At 37.9% G+C, this 20,043-nt stretch overlaps 1 protein-coding gene across 1 annotated transcript in view; it reads right to left on the reverse strand.

Annotated features, from left to right (window-relative positions):
* The window catches only part of LOC110455911 (potassium channel subfamily K member 4-like), a 39,030-nt gene extending 19,194 nt beyond the window's left edge, over nucleotides 1–19,836 (reverse strand). The window contains exon 1 of the mRNA XM_021506345.1: nucleotides 19,774–19,836. The gene's annotated coding sequence lies outside the window, so the exon portion shown is untranslated. The remainder of the gene's footprint in view (nucleotides 1–19,773) is intronic.
* Between the last annotated feature and the right edge of the window lie 207 nt (nucleotides 19,837–20,043).

The following is a 20,043-nucleotide window of genomic DNA, read 5'->3' on the forward strand; positions in this document are numbered from 1 at the left end:
CTTGTTATGTAACTACAATTTACCTTATTATGTAAGTACAATTTACCTTGTTATGTAACTACAATGTACTTTGTTATGTAATTACAGTTTACCTTGTTATGTAACTACAATTTACCTTGTTATGTAACTACAATTTACCTTGTTATGTAAGTACAATTACCTTGTTATGTTATTACAATGTACTTCGTTATTTAACTTCAATGCACCTTGTTATGTTACTACAATTTACCTTATTATGTAACTACAATGTACCTTGTTATGAAACTACAATTTAAACTTGTTATGTAACTACAATGTACCTTGTTATGTAACTACAATTTACCTTGTTATGTAAGTACAGTGTACCTTGTTATGTTACTACAATGTACCTTGGTATGTAAGTACAGTGTACCTTGTTAAGTAACTTCAATGTACACTGTTATATTATCATTACCACTTTCGTGTTCCTGGTCTAACTACATTATACATTATTCTGTTGGTACACGTACATTGTGATGGCATTTTATCCATTATTAATTTTGCTACTTATTTGTGCTATTCGTTGCAACTATTCGTTGTAATGCCGTTTTGACAAGGTCTTTTTTCCATTTATTTATTTTGTCGTTCCTTTCGTTTTGTGTTTTAGTACTTTGCGGAACGTTTGTCCGAAGTGATTGATAGCGTGGGTTCCTGCTGTAAATAGTCCCACTTTTCCTGTATTCATTGAGCCTCTATATTTTTATGTTAAACTACTAGAATGTGTTTCCGTTGCTAATGTAACGACACCATGCACGCGAACATAGTCTAACCTTGATCGTATCTCAAGCAATTACGAAATTATACATGTATTAGTGTTGTATGATGGAAATGTGAATATATTGTATTTGTTTCCCGAGATTCCAACGGAACATGAGTGACCGACAGGGAAAACCCCCAGATTACCTTATTACAAAAATACATGGTAATTTGATTGAGATAAAAATATCAAATTAAATAAAAGAAAAAGAAGCTGTTAATATTACAAAAAAAAACACCTTGATAGCATAAGGGAATATTATCGCCCACGAGGGAAACATTTGAGCGAGGGAAACATGTTTTATTTCGACGTCATGTGATTGATCTAATGAAATCGTACAAAAATATAAATAAGGTGTAGAAACATGAATCTCAAATGTGAGCTTGACACTTTTGGGAAGTTTAGCCAGCCCTCTATTACAGTCTCTCCTGATGAATCATCACATGAAAGTCTGTACATAATGTAGCCAGGGTATCAGGTAAGACAGTATGAGGACAAGGCTAACAATCCCATTACTGATCGCCCTTACTGTCCCTTTGAAAGTGGGGCTGAATAAAAAAACCGTCAATTCAGGCATCCAAATCCCTCGAACATGAAGTGATTTGATTGATTTGTTTGTTAGGGAGTTATGCACTTTGACGACGATGTCCACGGACGATGGAGCCACTGAAGACACACTTTAATGTGCGACATCGAAAGGTTATTACTTTGACATCCAACCCAGTCATATTACTCTGATGAGATCGAACAAGATGTCTAGCGAGACACGTCAGTAAAGAAAGAATACGTAAGCAATACATATTTGTAAGGAAATAAGAGTTCCATATTTTCTAGCCGATTCTGTAGGGTATGTCATTTGGTATGCCGTCGCCTCGGACAAACATGCAATCGTACAAAGCATGTTAATTCTTTAATGACGTTCTTGAACCTTTCAGGGTTAATACACAGTGATGTAATACACCTTTTTGTGTCTGTGAAGCATCTCCCAGTGTAACCGTAAACAAACACCTTATACAGGCGTTAGGGGTTCATTAGTGCATGTTTCCCTTAGATAATGTCCATTAAGCACGATGCTTTTATTACAAAAACATAACGAACCGTCACGTTTTATTGATTTGCGCAAGGCAGTTTGAAACGTGGTCCATGAATTTATAAACTGCATGCAATGTTAATGTAGGGTACAGTTATAATGGTTTAAACGGGAATTTTATTCAAGCTAAGTGAAAAATCACGTCTCTGTTTCTGTTAAACATTTGATGTTGTAGCTTTATGTACATCAGAAATGTAAGCAAACACCATAGAGACAAACACCACAGAGACAAACGCCATACAGACAAACCTGAGAAGAATATAGTTGTACCATATGTTAATTATTTCAGCAAAGATTGATACCAAATTTAGAATATCAAAATCATTAACATAAAACGTAAACCTATTCATAAACAGGAAAGATATTTTAAAATAAATAAATATGTATAATAAGCGAATACCAATGTAAGTTGTGACGAAAACCGTAGTTAGAACTCAAAATCAATAAAACTTGAGTAAAATTTGAATTCCAGAAGGATTACCATGTCGACCATTGAAAATCAATACAAGGAGAAAAAAGAGTTCTTGAAAGGTAAACCTCTTCAACTTCATCGACAACACTCGTCATTAGAAGCATCAAACTCCTTGTCACACAAAGAAATAAATATCCAAATGTGATCCTTACGACGACCACGCGAACTTGTACCTAGCCCCCATCAACCTGCGTCTTTTGGAATCTGTGTAGTAAGTTTGTTCATCAGCAGTCGGCAACAATCACAGAAAACAAGATATTCGGAGCAAGCTAATGAATATCGAATAAACTGCAATATGTAAACTATGTAAGCGGGGGACGCAGGGATGATAATATCAAGAAAGGGAGTATACACAATCGGAAAATCGAAATGGCTCCATCTATCGTACAGATTCGTATAAGCCTTGTTAGTCATTTTGTAGACAAAGATTGAGGAAAGCGGCTGTATTAGAAGAGCGTGTATTGTCATTGATTCCAAGCCCAGGAGAGTATATATTATTGATGTGGTCAATACATTTCTTGTTATTCATAGACATAACATCGTCGATATATCTCAGTGTGAAATTTAAAGACTTGGCTAGAATTTTGTTATCAGTAATAATAAGCTTATCAATTAAAACAGCCTCATATGAAAACAAAACACAAGTCGGGCAAAAGAGGGCACAGTTTGTTGCCACAGGAATACCTAGTCTACTTTAAAAATCTTACCACCAAACTCAACAAATATATTTTTCAACCAGAAACTCGATCAGTCCCACATTTTTGCAGCATATTCTATTTCTTGTTTGATGGAGCTTTTCAATGTACAGGAAAGGTTTCCTTGGTTATAAAGCAAACTTGTGGGTTTTTTCTCTAGCAGGACATGTAATAGTGTTAGTAGACAAGTATAAAGTTACAGTAGGTAATAGGAGTGTTGCAATACGCCCCCATGAAAACATTTGCATTGTGGATAAGATTTAGACGCCAGTTGTGGATAATGTTTAGACGCCAGTTACAAAGTGCCCCTCTAGACCACTGTTGGATGGGAATGTAGAGCATGCTAAAAAAGAGGATTTATTCTAATGTCGTCTTAATTCAGTTGTTCTAGCCTTTTAAATTCAATATGCTGGAGATATTTTGGTCTAGTATAGTGTAGTAATTATCTTTCCATGGTAGAAGTATTCAATTTGAACTTACTTAATACGACACTTGCCTTATAGTCTATGCGTTAACCCCAACCCCCCNTCAATTGTCTAAATGTCAGATTAAAAATTGAAATGATAAGATTAACTTCATTGATAAGTAGTTACTCGATAGTAACAAGCATTGCGTCGCCTTAAGCAAAATGGTACAATAGATAGTGGTAATATGAAATAATTGTAAAATAGCATATCACGGCAAACTACTGTAGATATGTAGCGGAATATATTGATACTTTATAATGACTAACATATCGCAATGTCTACACATTTTTAAATCTCTACTTTATACTAAACTGCATATTTCATTTTCACTTTCTGCAGCGAAATAATGTTTATATAATCAGCATGATGTAATATCCTTCTTAAAGAATTCGTTATGGACAACTCAAAGATATTTCCTTTCCTTCATTATAGATAGTTCAAACGGCAGAGGCATGTGTAATGTCATATAGATATTTACATTTTACGTCGTAGAAAGTAGAAACATGTATAGTTTGATCAGAATATTGTAGTAAGATAGGAACGAGAACATGAAAGCTCCACCGTTTTCCTTTTCCTTACCAACACCAGAATCGAAAGTAAAACATGTTATAATTTATAAATGAATTATAACAGGCTCTGTTTTAGACAACACTTCCTGGAAAAATTAGTGACATCCTTCCTGAGCTTAAGAGGCAAAATGTCGAATTTCCACTTGTCCATTGAATTATCACATAAAATGGGCTTTAACTTAAAATAATGAAAATTGCGTATTGTTTATCAAAAAACAGCCGTTTTACAAGTCCTCGAAAGGATTTCCCAGTGGCGATTGAACGCTAATTGGTATCCCTTCTGACCCCGCGGTTATTAAATCATCTGAATGTGTGAAATGTCTCTGATGTTACGGAACTGGAAGATTGAACTGATGCCAGTTAAGAACCACGAACATCAGACTAAAACAAGTCATATTGGTAGTGTGGACTGTATTTATGTTTACACTGGTATTATTGACATTTCTTTCAGAGACTTCTGGAACAAGATTATACCATCACTTAGTAAACATTTTATTAGCATTTTTGTATCAATATTAATATTCTAAAGCAATATTTGACAATTAATTTATGTATTGTATTTATTTGAATAACAAAGTTAAAATTTTACTAGTACTTGGTGTTATATAATTATTAAAAGTATAATTTTCCGAATAATTATTTTTGCGGAGCATTTATAAATTATTTATATGCGAGGATAAACGTCACATTATGGCGATATTTTGACACTCTTCTTTTACCTTTCTAATACAGCGACGATATTCACAGTAAAATATTTTCCTTCTGATTTTAATAATAATAATAATAATTCGAGGTTCTTATATACCGCTTAATCACAACCTAGTTCGTAGGTCGTCTCAAAGCAGTTCATAAATTAGTATCCGTGGTTATAGGGCCTTCGCAACCAGCCAATATCTTTCTCAACTCCCTGGGGAGCATACAGCCAGTGCTGCCATTTCGGCGCTCACAGCTGGCATTCAACAATTCTAGTACTGCAAAACCACGTTCTCATTTCCAGCTGAGTAGACTGGAACAAGCGGAGTAAAGCATATTGCTCAAAGATACAACACAGTGCCGTGACGTGACTCAAACCCGCAACCCTTTGGTCACGAGCCCGGCGTCCTACCACTAGACTACCGTGCTATAAGATTTTGAGTTATATAAAGTCATGTGTTATGTAATTTCAACATTGAATCATGAATATTTTCCAATACAGGTGTATTAAAGTTGTATAGATATGTTCCTGGATCATATGCTAGTCACATCTTTGATTTTTATTTCATCGGTGAATATCATTTCCGATGGCCATTTCCTATTACTAACTGTTTTTGAAATCATATGTGATGCTTTCAAGTCGAGGAGACAAAAAGTGCTATACAGTTGTGACTTGATTCAGACCAAGTTGGTACAAATTTTATCTACAAGGAGCATAACGTGGCATTATAACATTGAAACGGATACAGTACAGTTAAGACGACGCTCGTCTTGTATGTAAAGTTAATTGGTGGCTCTTAACATCAGACTGTATTTGATGCTGTATAAATGATTAAGTAAGGCAGCATTGTTAGCCATTTACCGCCAATGTTGAGTAGTATCCTAAGTATGTTATCTTGTCATCGTGCTGGGGGTAAGTGCTTTCCTTTAGCGTGATGTGCATTGCATACTCAGATATCGAACATTGTTTAAATGGGATGCATTAAAATCAAGGTTGTATAGCAACAAGAATGACGTTATTCTATACATAAACATTTGCGAGTATAGCAAGGTTGCATACGGCATAGTGTATATCAATGTATTAAATATTATTGACCAAAAAACCATGTTAAGCAGTGTATTTATACCTTTCAAGTGTATAGAAATGTAATTCAAATACAAATTTCCATTACACAATGAAACATAGGTATTTTTTTTATTATCAAAGCCACATTACATGAAAATGATCGATCTAATCTCTGTGCCAAGAGACATGTGGGGAGAGTGGGGATCACAGCCAAGTTGTCACCCAAGTACACCCATTGAGACTGCGGCTAGAGGTGTGATGTCACACGAGAGACAAAACAATGCGATATAATCCACGACACAGCTATTATAACTGGTTCTAGTCTGATTTCCGAGTACTAACACGAGTTGCAACCTTACTTTGGAAGTACCTGGGAGTCATAGTAAAAAGCCTAGCCCGACGTATGGAGAGATTACAGCATTGTATGAGGTATACGGCCAAGGCGTGGAAAAAAGGCATTGTGATATGTTTTTACCCAATATCCTGTTTACAGCTTCCATTAAAACTTGTTGCTATGAGGGATTATGTCACTTCTATGCCAATGTCAATATCCGCATGTGCAGTAATTAATTATAAACTAATTACTTTTTACTGCAATTGTGGGTGAAAATGGTGATAGATTTAATTAAATCTGACAGGTTGATTGATTGCATTACACTAATGCATGCTATTGCGATAAGTAAGCTCCATATAGAATGCCAATGGTACAATATATGTACATAGGTTAAATCATTAACTCAGCATTATAGGCAAAGTTTAATCAATCAATACAATTCTAAAATTCGTAGGAAGGCAATACTTTTAATACGTTTTCATAGACATTAATAGGCTGTACATCATCAAGTAGTCTGTGTTAGTCTTCGACAGACCCCTGTTGTCTGTATTTGGGCGGGTAATAGGAAAACATTTATTCTTGTTAGGGGATGTTATTTGATGGAGAAAATTACACTACAAGTAGTATTAGCTTATAAGTAGATACACAATGTACACCTGTATTTGCTTCGTCACAGCAGCATTTAGCCATTTTCTTTAATCTGACAGCAATTTTTTTCTTAAGTACCGTATCAACTGCGACATGTTACACCCTAGGTTGGGATGTCCCCATCAAGAAACGGAAAGATCAAGATCGGAAAGTCGAAATCGTCACGCTTTTCGTACAACTTAGTAGAAAGCCATCCTTGTTGGTCATGTTGTGGGTAAAAATCGATGAAAACAGCTGAAGAAGAAGAAGAGTCTGAGGGTATATATCCGATCGATGTGGTCAACGAATTTCTTGTTATTCATGGACATCATATCGTCGATATCTCAATGTGAAATTGAAACTTTTTGTTACAAGTCCTGATACGGTCATCAATAACCTCTTTGTATGATGCTTTATATGATATCAGAAACACATCGGCCAGGATAGTGGCACAGTTTGTTTCCATAGGAATGCCTACATTCTGCTGGAAAATCTTTCCACCGAACTCAACAATGATATTGTCCTCCAGGAAATCAATCATTCTCACAATATCGTCCTCAGTATTTTCATTTTGGCTTTTGTTGTACTTTTCACAAAATATGTTCCAAAATAATTTCCAACGATATATTTATATCGATGTTCGGCTTTCTTGGAAAACGAAAGCTTTCATTACAAAAGAACAAAGGTTTTACTTCAGTTTGGTATAAGGAATGGTGAAAGGGTCGAAAAGTCAAAGTTTTTGATAGAAGAAACATTTCGAGAAGAAGATTAATAAAAACAAAAATAAAATAATGAATAAAAAGGAACCTTTTTGAAAACGATTAGCATGTAATCTACGGCCGGTTTATATTAAAGCTGCGCTGGTTCAATTTTTTCGCCGGGGATTTACTCCCTCTTAAAATGAAAAGTCACGATGTTAAGAACCTCATGAAAAAGCTGATTCAAGGTACCTAGAATCCAATAAAAGACTTCTTACATCGAAATCGAAATCCCTATATACCAAGTGTTTGTCAGAACAAACCCTGTTCAAACAATTGAAACATGCTGAAAGGGTATTCTTTATAAACCGCAAGTAATTGTAAAGTAGATGAAGGGGTTTCTCGGCATACAGCTCATAATAGTCTTGATAGGTCACTAAGAATAATGCTGTCTATCATGGGACGTTGCAAACTTCTGCGAGGCAGGCATGACTCTGGAAACATTCGAAAATAGTATATAGAAAAGCCCTAGCTTGATATATGAACTTCGATATATGTTCTAGGCTTACCTTGAATAAAATAGTAAAATCTACATTAAATCAATAACGTAAATGCCGAGTTGACTCCCTACCACACGACCGAGGAATATAGGTCGGTCCAGCAGAGGGTGGCGTGTCGTGTTAACTGTATAAATGTCAGGAGGTAAAGGTCATCGTCATAAAAAGGCCTAGGTCAGAAACTGCCAATCTCCTGGGTTTAACGCGTGTATGCGGTACGGTACGTGACTTATATTATAGGTCAGAAACTGCCAATCTTCTGTTTTAGTCCTACGGGGTTAAACGCATGTAAACGGAAACGGGGACTTATATTATAGGTCATCACTCCCAATCCCCTGTGGTGAACGCATGTATACGGTAGCGGGGACTTATATTATAGGTCATCACTCCCAATCCACTGTGGTGAACGCATGTAGACGGTAGCGGGGACTTCTATTATAGGTCATCACTCCCAATCCACTGTGGTAGTCATATGGGGTCAACGCATGTATACGGTAACGGGGACTTATATTATAGGTCATCACTCCCAATCTCCTGTGGTAGTCATATGGGGTCAACGCATGTATACGGTAGCGGGGACTTATATTATAGGTCATCACTCCCAATCTCCTGTGGTAGTCATATGGGGTTAAGTTTTATAGGTTATCATTCCCAATCTACTGTGGTAGACTTGTGGGGTTTAACGCATGTGTACGGTAGAGGGGACTAGTTTTAAAGGGTATCATTCCCAATCTACTGTGGTAGACTTGTGTGGTTTAACGCATGTGTACGGTAGAGGGGACTAGCTTTATAGGTTATCATTCCCAATCTACTGTGGTAGACTTGTGTGGTTTAACGCATGTGTACGGTAGAGGGGACTAGCTTTATAGGTTATCATTCCCAATCTACTGTGCTAGACTTGTGGGGTTTAACGCATGTGTACGGTAGAGGGGACTAGTTTTATAGGTTATCATTCCCAATCTACTGTGGCAGTCTTGTGGGGTTTAACGCATGTGTACGGTAGAGGGGACTGCCATTACAGGGCGAAGTTATGTCAGAACTGTTTGCATCAAAAGAGACATGAGTAATAAAAGATTGGATTTTTTTGTTTTTAAACGTATAACCAGATTAAAATCGATTGCGTTGCTATTGTGACAGAGCGATGCGACTGATATTGCGAATATTCACACTGATAATTAAGTAGTAGAGTTCCCACAACGGGGTTCCGTGACCACTTTTACCTGACCAAGGTTTGGAAGTTGATTTTAGTCAATATGAGTGTACTGATTAAAATGAGCTTGGGTGAACCTCGTGGAAATGTGGGCTTACTCGGTAAGACACGAACATTCAAAATGGCCGCCACCCGGCGTCGGGTATATGAATTTTTGGGTCTACATATATGTTTATAGGGTCAGGGATTTCAAAAATTAGCATAATAACTTGATAAAAGTAAGCGTTTGGACGAGAAATGATCTCTTATTATTCTGCTGTCAAAAACCAGGATAACCGCCAGCTGACTGCAAAGGAAAAGCTCAGGGAGATACCCTTAATGGTTATGAAGCAAAGGTTTCATCTTTAACCATTGTAAATTAGATCAAACAACCATTGTTTGTTCATTTTGGAATAAATGTCCTCGCGAAAGCCAGAATCATATGATTGGTTAGATTTGATTTTAATTTATTTAACGTCCTATAAACAGCTAAGATCCTCATTCGTGTTGTTTAAGCGTACATATGTGTATGTGTGACAGAGACAGGGTATGTTGGTGTTGTTGCTTCCTTGTGAAAGCATGGATCTGATGCCGACTCAATAGTGCTATCTCACTGAAAGACCATGCCAAAGGCACCAAGCACAACATTCCGTGAGATGTGAACTGTCATTCTCATATGTGACGTGAACTGACATTTTCACTAACACAGTCATGTGATGTATTTATTACTTTCTCACTAACACAGTCATGTGATGTATTTATTACTTTCTCATTAACACATGTGATTATGTTGACTTTCTCACTAACACGTGTGATTATGATGACTTTCTCACTAACACGTGTGATTATGTTGACATTCTCACAAACACAAGTGATTATGTTGACTTTCTCACTAACACATGTGATAATGTTGACTTTCTCACTAACACGTGTGATTATGTTGACTTTCTCACTAACACGTGTGATAATGTTGACATTCTCACTAACACGTGTGATTATGCTGACATTCTCACTAACACAAGTGATTATGTTGACTTTCTCACTAACAAATGTGATTATGTGGACTTTCTCACTAACACGTGTGATAATGTTGCCTTTCTCACTAACACGTGTGATTTGGTTGACTTTCTCACTAACACATGTGATAATGTTGACTTTCTCACTAACACGTGTGATTATGTTGACATTCTCACTAATACGTGTGATTAAGTTGACTTTCTCACTAACACGTGTGATAATGTTGACATTATCACTAACACAAGTGATTATGTTGACTTTCTCACTAACACGTGTGATTATGTTGACATTATCACTAACACATGTGATTATGTTGACTTTCTCACTAACACGTGTGATTATGTTGACTTTCTCACTAACACATATGATTATGTTGACTTTCTCACTAACACATGTGATAATGTTGACTTTCTCACTAACACGTGTGATTATGTTGACATTCTCACTAATACGTGTGATTAAGTTGACTTTCTCACTTATACATGCTATTTATATTTAAATTCTCATTAACCCGTTATGTATGTTGACTTTCTCACTAATACATGTAATGTATGTTTACATTCTCATTAACCCATGTGGTGTGTGCTGACTTTTTCAATGACATTCCTTCACATTATACTTGGGTCGGTATGGATTTGTAGCAGTTCACATAGCACCACCAGCAAACTGTTTGTGTGACGTTTCGACTACTAGCTCGGTATATAATCTGTCACCTTCATCAGTTTGATTTTCAAACTGACATATTTTATAGTATATCCATATAAACTCTATATATGAACTTGCATATAGAAGAATTTGTGTAGTGTTTTAAATGTTTATGACTGCTAAAACATCTCTTGAGACTACATAAATACATTTATACATCTAATTTTCGACTGCACAAATTATGTTTGATAGAACCGTGCCCAACGAAAATGCAACGATTTGGAGTTAATCCAATTTAAAGTACCGCATGAGATTGCTGCTTTAAGACGGGGAATTAGTCATAATATTTCATATATAAACATTGGCATTGGTTGTATCACTAAGGTAAATGAAGACATCTGCAGCATAACAGTCATACTACATCTCTGACATGCCATCTATTGCAATCATGACCGGGCCTGTAATTCGATTGTTTCGTGTGCAAATTGTCACGAGTAAAACTACTCCTACAGTGACTATTGGACTGATATGATCGTGTGCAGACACATAAATTACCTTGTTCAGTGTTTGTTAAAGAAAGAATAATAATAGGTTAAAGTATCATCTCGAACCGTTACGAGAAGTTTACATTTTACCCGAATACAGTAGCTGTTGTTTCACACATCACATAATGTATCTTGTAGTTTATTGGTACTGATAACAGTCGGGGCAGGTACAATGTCATGAACTGTTTACAAGTGTTCTCATTGGAATCTTAGATATGCTAAAAATGTGTATCTAATACTACAGATATACAGAAAGTGATCACACGGCACCTGACATAAATTAGGTATTTTACAGCCATCGCGATCTTATCACTTAAATGATGAGACTACTCTGGAAAACAAAAACAAGCTGATTGTACTAGGAGAATAACCTAGCTACGTGACATAAACAGCACAACACATGTTACTACTTCGTGTATTGTTTACCTGGTACCACTATCTTTTGATGTGGGAATTAACAAATGTTTCTTCATTTTCTCTTTACCTTAGTGTCTGCTGATGCTTCTGACGCAGAATCTACCGAGTTACCCTGAGGTTAGTGACATGGGCAGACACTAAATCGACTTTGAATGGTAAGACGGCACGGTAGATAATGCTCAGTCATTACAAGGTCTATGAACCTCCTCACAATGGTCCAGCTGGTGGTACAGCAGGAAAGTCTAAATGGTGGGCAGTAAGGACATGAAATATCCAGCAAATAGGTATAAAAAGTTGTAGGTCGGCAGCTTAGATGTTTTCGGACAATAAGGACACTAGGCCGTGGGTAGTGAGGTCTGGGTGTGTTTGGCCTATCACTTAAAAAGTCGAAAATAGTGAGGTTTATGTGTGTTTGGTCTATAAGAATAATAGGTCGAAAGTAGGGAGGTCTAGGTGTGTTTGTTCTATAAGAATATTAGGTTGTAAATAGGGAGGTCTAGGTGTGTTTGGTCTATAAGAAAATTAGGTTGTAAATAGGGAGGTCTAGGTGTGTTTGGTCTATAAGAATAATAGGTCGAAAATAGGGAGGTCTAGGTGCGTTTGGTCTATAAGAATAATAGGTCCAAAGTAGGGAGGTCTAGGTGTGTTTGGTCTATAAGAATAAAAGGTCGAAAGTAGGGAGGTCTAGGTGTGTTTGGTCTATAAGAATAATAGGTCCAAAGTAGGGAGGTCTAGGTGTGTTTGGTTTATAAGAATAATAGGTCGAAAATAGGGAGGTCTAGGTGTGTTTCGTCTATAAGAATAATAGGTCGAAAATAGGGAGTTCTAGGTGTGTTTCGTCTATAAGAATAATAAGTCGAAAATAGGGAGGTCTAGGTGCACGTGTGTTTCGTCTATAAGAATAATAGGTCGAAATAGGGAGGTCTAGGTGCGTTCGGCATATATGTATACTAGGTCGAAAGTAGGGAGGTCTAGATGTGTTCGGCCTATAAGTATAAAAGGTTGAAAGTAGGGAGGTCTAGGTGCGTTCGGCCTATAAGTATATTAGGTCGAAAGTAGGGAGGTCTAGATGTGTTCGGCCTATGAGTATAAAAGGTCGAAAGTAGGGAGGTCTAGATGTGTTCGGCCTATAAGTATAAAAGGTCGAAAGTAGGGAGGTCTAGGTGCGTTCGGCCTATAAGTATAATAGGTCGAAAGTAGGGAGGTCTAGATGTGTTCGGCCTATAAGTATATTAGGGCGAAAGTAGGGAGGTCTAGATGTGGTCGGCCTATAAGTATAAAAGGTCGAAAGTAGGGAGGACTAGATGTGTTCGGCCTATAAGTATAAAAGGCCGAAAGTAGGGAGGTCTAGATGTGTTCGGCCTATAAGTATAAAAGGTCGAAAATAGGGAGGTCTAGGTGTGTTTGGTCTATAAGAATAATGGGTCGAAAATAGGGAGGTATAGGTGCGTTCGGCCTATAAGTATAAAAGGTCGAAAGTAGGGAGGTCTAGATTTGTTCGGACTATAAGTATAAAAGGTCGAAAGTAGGGAGGTCTAGATGTGTTCGGTTTATAAGTATAAAAGGTCGAAAGTAGGGAGGTCTAGACTTGTTCGGCCTATAAGTATAAAAGGTCGAAAGTAGGGAGGTCTAGACTTGTTCGGCCTATAAGTATAAAAGGTCGAAAGTAGGGAGGTCTTGATTTGTTCGGCCTATAAGTATAAAAGGTCGAAAGTAGGGAGGTCTTGATTTGTTCGGCCTATAAGTATAAAAGGTCGAAAGTAGGGAGGTCTAGGTGCGTTCGGCCTATAAGTATAAAAGGCCGTGGGTAGGGAGGTCTAGATGTGTTCGGCCTATAAGGATAATAGGCCGTGGGTAGGGAGGCCTAGGTGTATCTGGGCTATAATGATAAAAGGTCATTTGTAGTAATGTCAGGTCGTAATAAGCATGTCCGGTGTGTTTGTTTAATTGAAGCTTTGGTCAACCTTACTTGTATAACGATGATGTCAACTTATAATGCCAATTTGCGATTGGGTAACTCATTGACCATTCTTCAGCGTCAATACACTGAAATGTTACCAATATTTAGATCTATAAAGCAGCGGTACATCTTTTTTTGAATGGTCGTCTGTTTTTTATACGTTTTAGTGTGAAAATTTCTGACAAATGCTAGTTCGTACTACGTTCAAGTCATTGAGTCCATCTTTGTACCTCACCCAACGTACCTAGCGTACGAGTGATATTACTTAACGTTCGGACCCATCACAGACTGTACCTGGTACACTTGTTAGACTAGGTTTACCGACTGATTAAGATTACATCTACATGGCCCTAGGAATGCTTCTCCATCCTGGTGTCATGGTAAGCGATTCCCGGGAGTCTGGCGGTTATACTTGTCATCTATTAGTAAGTATTTTCATTGTTACAAGTAGCATTGTTATAAGTTAATAGCGTGTCGGTTCCCGATAAGCTCCTCCTGTTCAGTTTTATGTGAGGACTCATTATTCTGTTGAACCTTCTACCCCCCNTACAAATGACAAGGTAACAAGATATGTGTTGATGCTGCCATCACCTCTGTAACAAACACTCACTAGATATGTGGGTGGGTTGGGAAATATTTACAACACTTAACGGACAGTCATACTGGAAAACCCAGAGCCAATGAAGGGTCAGTTAGTGCACATGCACCTACGATGACTGGTAGGGAGTCAAGCGTTCTGACACGAACATTTCGCCACATTACATTGAATTTGTACTTAAAACCGATCTCGATAATATCAAAGAAAATATGTATATGGTTTTATAATACAATAAGATATTTTACACGAAAACAGCAGGCAGGTTTGGATTTGGTTGACATCAGTTAATCAACAGCAGAGTTCTTGCTTATAGTTTCATCGTTTTACATCGATTTTGTTAATTACATATGGAACATTATACTATTATTACTACTATGTATAATCAGAACTTTGTATTTTTAAAGGTATTGCAATCACGCATATTCCATATCTCTTATTTTTCATATAGATGTGTTATGAAAACTGCCGTTTTCTGAGTTGAATGTTGAAATATTGTTCTGCTTTTGAATATGTAGCATCTTAGCAATATCAAAACCTTGACCTTAATGCAGAACAGATGTGTAGTGCCGACATCGCCTATCTGGTTTAGGCAGTCAAATTTAGGTAAATGGAGTACTTCGCATACTCATTAGTGGTATACAGTCCGGCATTATGCCTGGCTCAGGGCTAGCATCGCTCTGTCAGCATTATGTTGAACGAATGGCCAAGAGTAAGCAGGTGTTCTTACCCCTCTACCAATACCTATTGCTTTTTTCTTGCTAATGACTTTCCATTCTTGATTGTGCCCCAACACGCTTGTCCTGTGTAGTCTTTTTCTAATTTAGTTCTCGCTTGCTACTTTGCTTTGAATACCTATAGATTTCGGCAATGTTATGAAGTTCGGACAGATAGTCTTACCAAACTATATGTTAAACTTTAGTATCACAATGCTAACATTAAGTAAAATGATAACGTAAATTGGTAGTAATGGTCACTTTACCAACAAACTATACTGACAAACGTGACAACTTTAATTTAATTGTTATGAGATATATAAGCGTTAACACACAAAGAAAATGTTGTATTAAAGTGGAAAACACATGAACCAGTGTCACACCAAAACTAAAGGGAAGAAATAATTATTAACCACCTAAAAGTGGGGTCCTGGGGCATATGTATTTGACCTTGACCTTGTAACCTCAAATACACCGAGAGGAATGGTATGTTACTGCCCTACTGAAATCACCCACAAAGCATATCAGCGATATATAGTTCTCGTCTAAAATATCTTTAATAACTGTGTTTTATAATGTTGGAAAGGCTTCGCCGAGAAAGAGCCGGTCCGATGTTGCAACATAATGTTGTGTGTACAAAATCTAATCTGTATTGTGTCCTTCGCTTATGTAACGATAATATGGTAGACATATATTTAACACATAAACCTTAGCAGGAAGGTTAGGGAATATTTTTTATGTGTAAACCATCGTAATTATTAAATATTTTGTTAATGGCCCTAATTAAATTTCACAACAGTGACAATAAACGTGTCTTCTGTAGCATACCTTAGGTATAGATCGTGACGCTTGATAAACAAAGATGGTTCGAGCCTTGAGCAAGGCTGGAAATAGAAGAGGGTCTTCTTTCCGGTAATATCAGCCTCAAGACGGTAGGAGTTAAGTCCCATACCGAATTTGGAAGACAGGAAATCTGTGCTAGCCTGAAGCAGGTGCTTTCCTATTTGCTTTCCAGTTCGAATATCGGTAAGTATTGACAGGTGAAAGAAGGCGTCCTACACGCCTGTGGCTCGCTGCGTAAACTGTACCGCTGTATAGGTAAACTACACAGGGTGTCATCAATAATTCAAATTTGAGATTATCTTTGTCATTGATCTTTGTCTTTGTCGATACAAATGACAAAATAGCGTGAAGCGTGATGATACGTTTTAACACAAGCTAAGGGTATCAGAATCGGATATCCTATGGAATATGTCAGATAGACTACTTAAGTTAGTATTTATAGCCTTTCAAACGTTTTACAATTACGCTATCAACCAAAACATAAACAACATTAATTATTTATAAAAGTGGTGTTCATTATCTGTCGACTGTGCACAGGTACAGCGTTCAATATGCATTAAAATAGAATACATACTTTTCGTTAAAGTAAATGTGCAATAAACAGGAGAAAAATAAAATGTATTTTTGAGAAATAATATGTTACCAAGGATACGGTCATCTCAAATCTTGACACAATAGTTTCCATATAGGGACCTCTTCACGTTTGAAAAATGACATAAATCTATTAATACACTTTAAGTTACTAAAATAGTTTGAAACCATTATCTTTACTTTTCAAAGTTCGAGCCTAGTAAAATAAAAACACAAGAGAACTTCTAGTGTGACCAAAACAGGAATTTGAAATCAAAATAGAAGACATAAATCTGAGTATGAGCAAAAGAAATATTTATATTGATGCCCTTAAAAATACACAAAGAGAACCAGACCCACTTGTTCCGGAATGGTAAGCGTCTTCTGCTTCTTTGACGACATGTGTAGGTCAAATCAAAGGAAGGCCACGTCCTCAAACTGAGAACCGGGGTAGTGACAGCTAAACCACAATGCTCACTTATGAGCTTAATAAATAAAACATCGACCTTCACATCGCACAAGAAAATGCACTCTGTAGAATATTTCCGAATGAGTAGTTGACAGTGACACTAGACCTCACTACAACAAACAGAAACCGAGGAAGGTACTTCAATTTCGAAGAGCTAACTGGGATGACCTGCGTGACGGATGCCGTACCATCTCCAAGAGAATAGCTTCTCTTTATGAGGAGGGAAAGGACACAGAACAGCTCTGGGACTCCTTTAAACTATCCCTACAGCGCCTCATCGACAAATTCATCTCCTCAAAAACGTCCAATCGTAAGAACGCCCCACCTTGGCTGAATAGACGACTAAGGAGTATGCTCAGACGAAAGACACGACTACACCGACAAGCCCGTAGAACAGGCATCTGGTCCACTTTCGCCACCATCAAAAGGAGTGTAAGAGAGCATCTCGTCGAGCCGAGTGGTCTTACGTCAATGAGGTTATCCAAAAGGGTCTAGACAGCAACAACACAAAGCCTTTCTGGAAGTATGTCAAAAGCAAGAAGCAGGACAACATTGGAGTCTCGCCATTACGAAGCAAAGGCCAGCTACTCAGTGATGGGAAATCCAATGCGAAAGCACTCATCAACCAGTTTAGCTCGGTTTTCACCCATGATGGAGACATCCAGGACATCGAGATCAGCGAGGCAGGAGTACTGAAGTTGCTACTCAATATACAAACATCGAAAGCCCCTGGATCTGATGGACTCCCGAGATCGTCATGCACCAGAGACCTATCGTCCTGTATCGTTGACCTCTGTTCTCAGAAAGATCCTCGAACACATAGTCTGTCATCATTTGCTAAATCACTTTGACCAACACGCAATCCTGTCACCTCTCAACCATGGCTTCCGTGCTGGTTATTCATGTGAAACCCAGCTTGCTGTTACCATACACGACTTTGTTTCCAACTTTGACAGAGTATCACAGACTGACATCGCCATATTGGACTTCTCCAAGGCATTCGATACGGTGCCCCATAGGAGGTTGCTGCATAAGCTGGACTCGTACGGCGTACGTGGAAATCTATATCGATGGAACAGTTTTCTCTGCCAAAGGCACATGAAGGTAGTAGTGGAAGGTGAATCCTCAAGAGAAGTCCCTGTTGCCTCCGAGTACCCCAGGGAACAGTCCTAGGCCCTCTATTATTTTTGTGCCACATCAACGACTTGCCTGATGCCGTCAAGTCGCAAGTACGCCTATTCGCAGATGACTGCCTGCTATACAGGGTCATACGCACCCACCAGGACCACATAACCCTCCAGCAAGACCTCAATAACCTTGAATTTTGGGCCGAGCAATGGGGCATGCGATTCAACACCAGCAAGTGGTATATCCTAACATCAAGCGGGAGTCATCTTACTACTACCAACTGAACAACACTATCCTCAAAGGAGTTCCGACTAGCCCCTACCTTGGCATCACAATCTCGTCTGATCTCCGATGGGAAACCCACATCGACAATATCTGTAAAAAAGCTAGTTCTACCCTAGGCTTTATTAGGCGGAACCTCTACCACTGCCCAGCCACAACACGGAAATCGGCCTACATCTCGCTTGTCAGATCAACACTTGAATATGGAGCCATCATATGGGACCCATTCCTCCAGTCGGACATTGACAAGCTGGAGATAATTCAAAGAAAGGCTGCTCGATTTATCTCGTGCGACCACAGAACAAAAACTCCTGGATGCGTCGCCAACATGCTCAGGGACTTGGACCTGCAAACATTACAACCACGCAGAAAGGAGCTACGTCTGACCTTCCTGTTCAAGGTGGTGTAGGGGTTGGTACCAGCTATTCCGTCTCAGCCCTATCTCAAACCATTGAGAATTAACGCAAAGTGACAGCAAGGCATTTTAACAACTTAATTTTCAACGTTGAAAATAGTGTAACAAACAATAGCCGCTGTTTTCAAAACTTATTTCACCAGGACTATAATAGACTGGAACCATCTTCAGGACGAACAAATCCTTGTAAAATCTGTGGAGATTTTTAAATCTCGCCTCCACTCGGACTAAAAACCTCCATGCGCTCTCCCCTTCCGTTGATTATATGCCAGAAGTGGTCTTTCAACGTACCTATACAGATACAGATACAGATGAGATCATGAGAGCGACAAGAAACGACTTTACTTCTATGTTTAGGTATACGAAATTCATCGTTAATAGACAATCGTGTTCTTCTAGAATTAACATTTCGTATGCGTGTTGTTAATTATCAACAACCTGAACATCAAAATGTACTCCTGATACAAAAGTCTTTTACGTATGGTAGCCATTTCAGGGTTGTAGAAAATATAACTTCTGGTGGTGTATTGATATCTACAATAAGTACGACTTTCGCTTCACTTCTTTCGCAGCGTTTGGAATTATACAAATATATTTGTTATTGCAATTAACTACCAACCCATCCCCAATGTTTAAACTATGATTTAGATATGAAAAGAAAAAACATGTAGTTATAAAACAGTCAAAAATGTCTTGCATGTGCAAATACAACACTGGTCGGCAACAGAACGTTTTACGTTTCATACCTAAACCAAAGTCACTAACAGAAGATATTGGATAATTTGATCTCCCAACCGGTGACTGCCTATCTGATAATACATGACAACCTCTGTTTTATACCAGGCAATAAAAGAATGGCCTTAACCTCTCTTAGAAGAGATAAGTAATTAAAACAGACATACCTATAATCTCAGGCAAGTACTTAAAAAACAGACATACCTTCAATCTCAATATCACTAAAACTGGCGGACTCTCGGAACGACAGCACGCGTGGCGTCGCCATGGCGTAACTCGACGTCACTTATTTTTTTACCGACAGATGGATCTTCTACAACGACTGAAGGAATTTCTGAGTATGTTTACCTGAAAACAAGATGAAGTAAAATATACGATGAATTATAAATGAGTACATTGTAATTAATTCCCCCTGGCGTTGCTGACATTTCTAAATTATGTCGGCGGAAACACAATGCTGCTCAGGCATGGAAT

The sequence above is a fragment of the Mizuhopecten yessoensis genome, unplaced genomic scaffold, assembly GCF_002113885.1.
Source record: "Mizuhopecten yessoensis strain PY_sf001 unplaced genomic scaffold, ASM211388v2 scaffold8421, whole genome shotgun sequence".
Lineage (NCBI taxonomy): Eukaryota > Metazoa > Mollusca > Bivalvia > Pectinida > Pectinidae > Mizuhopecten > Mizuhopecten yessoensis.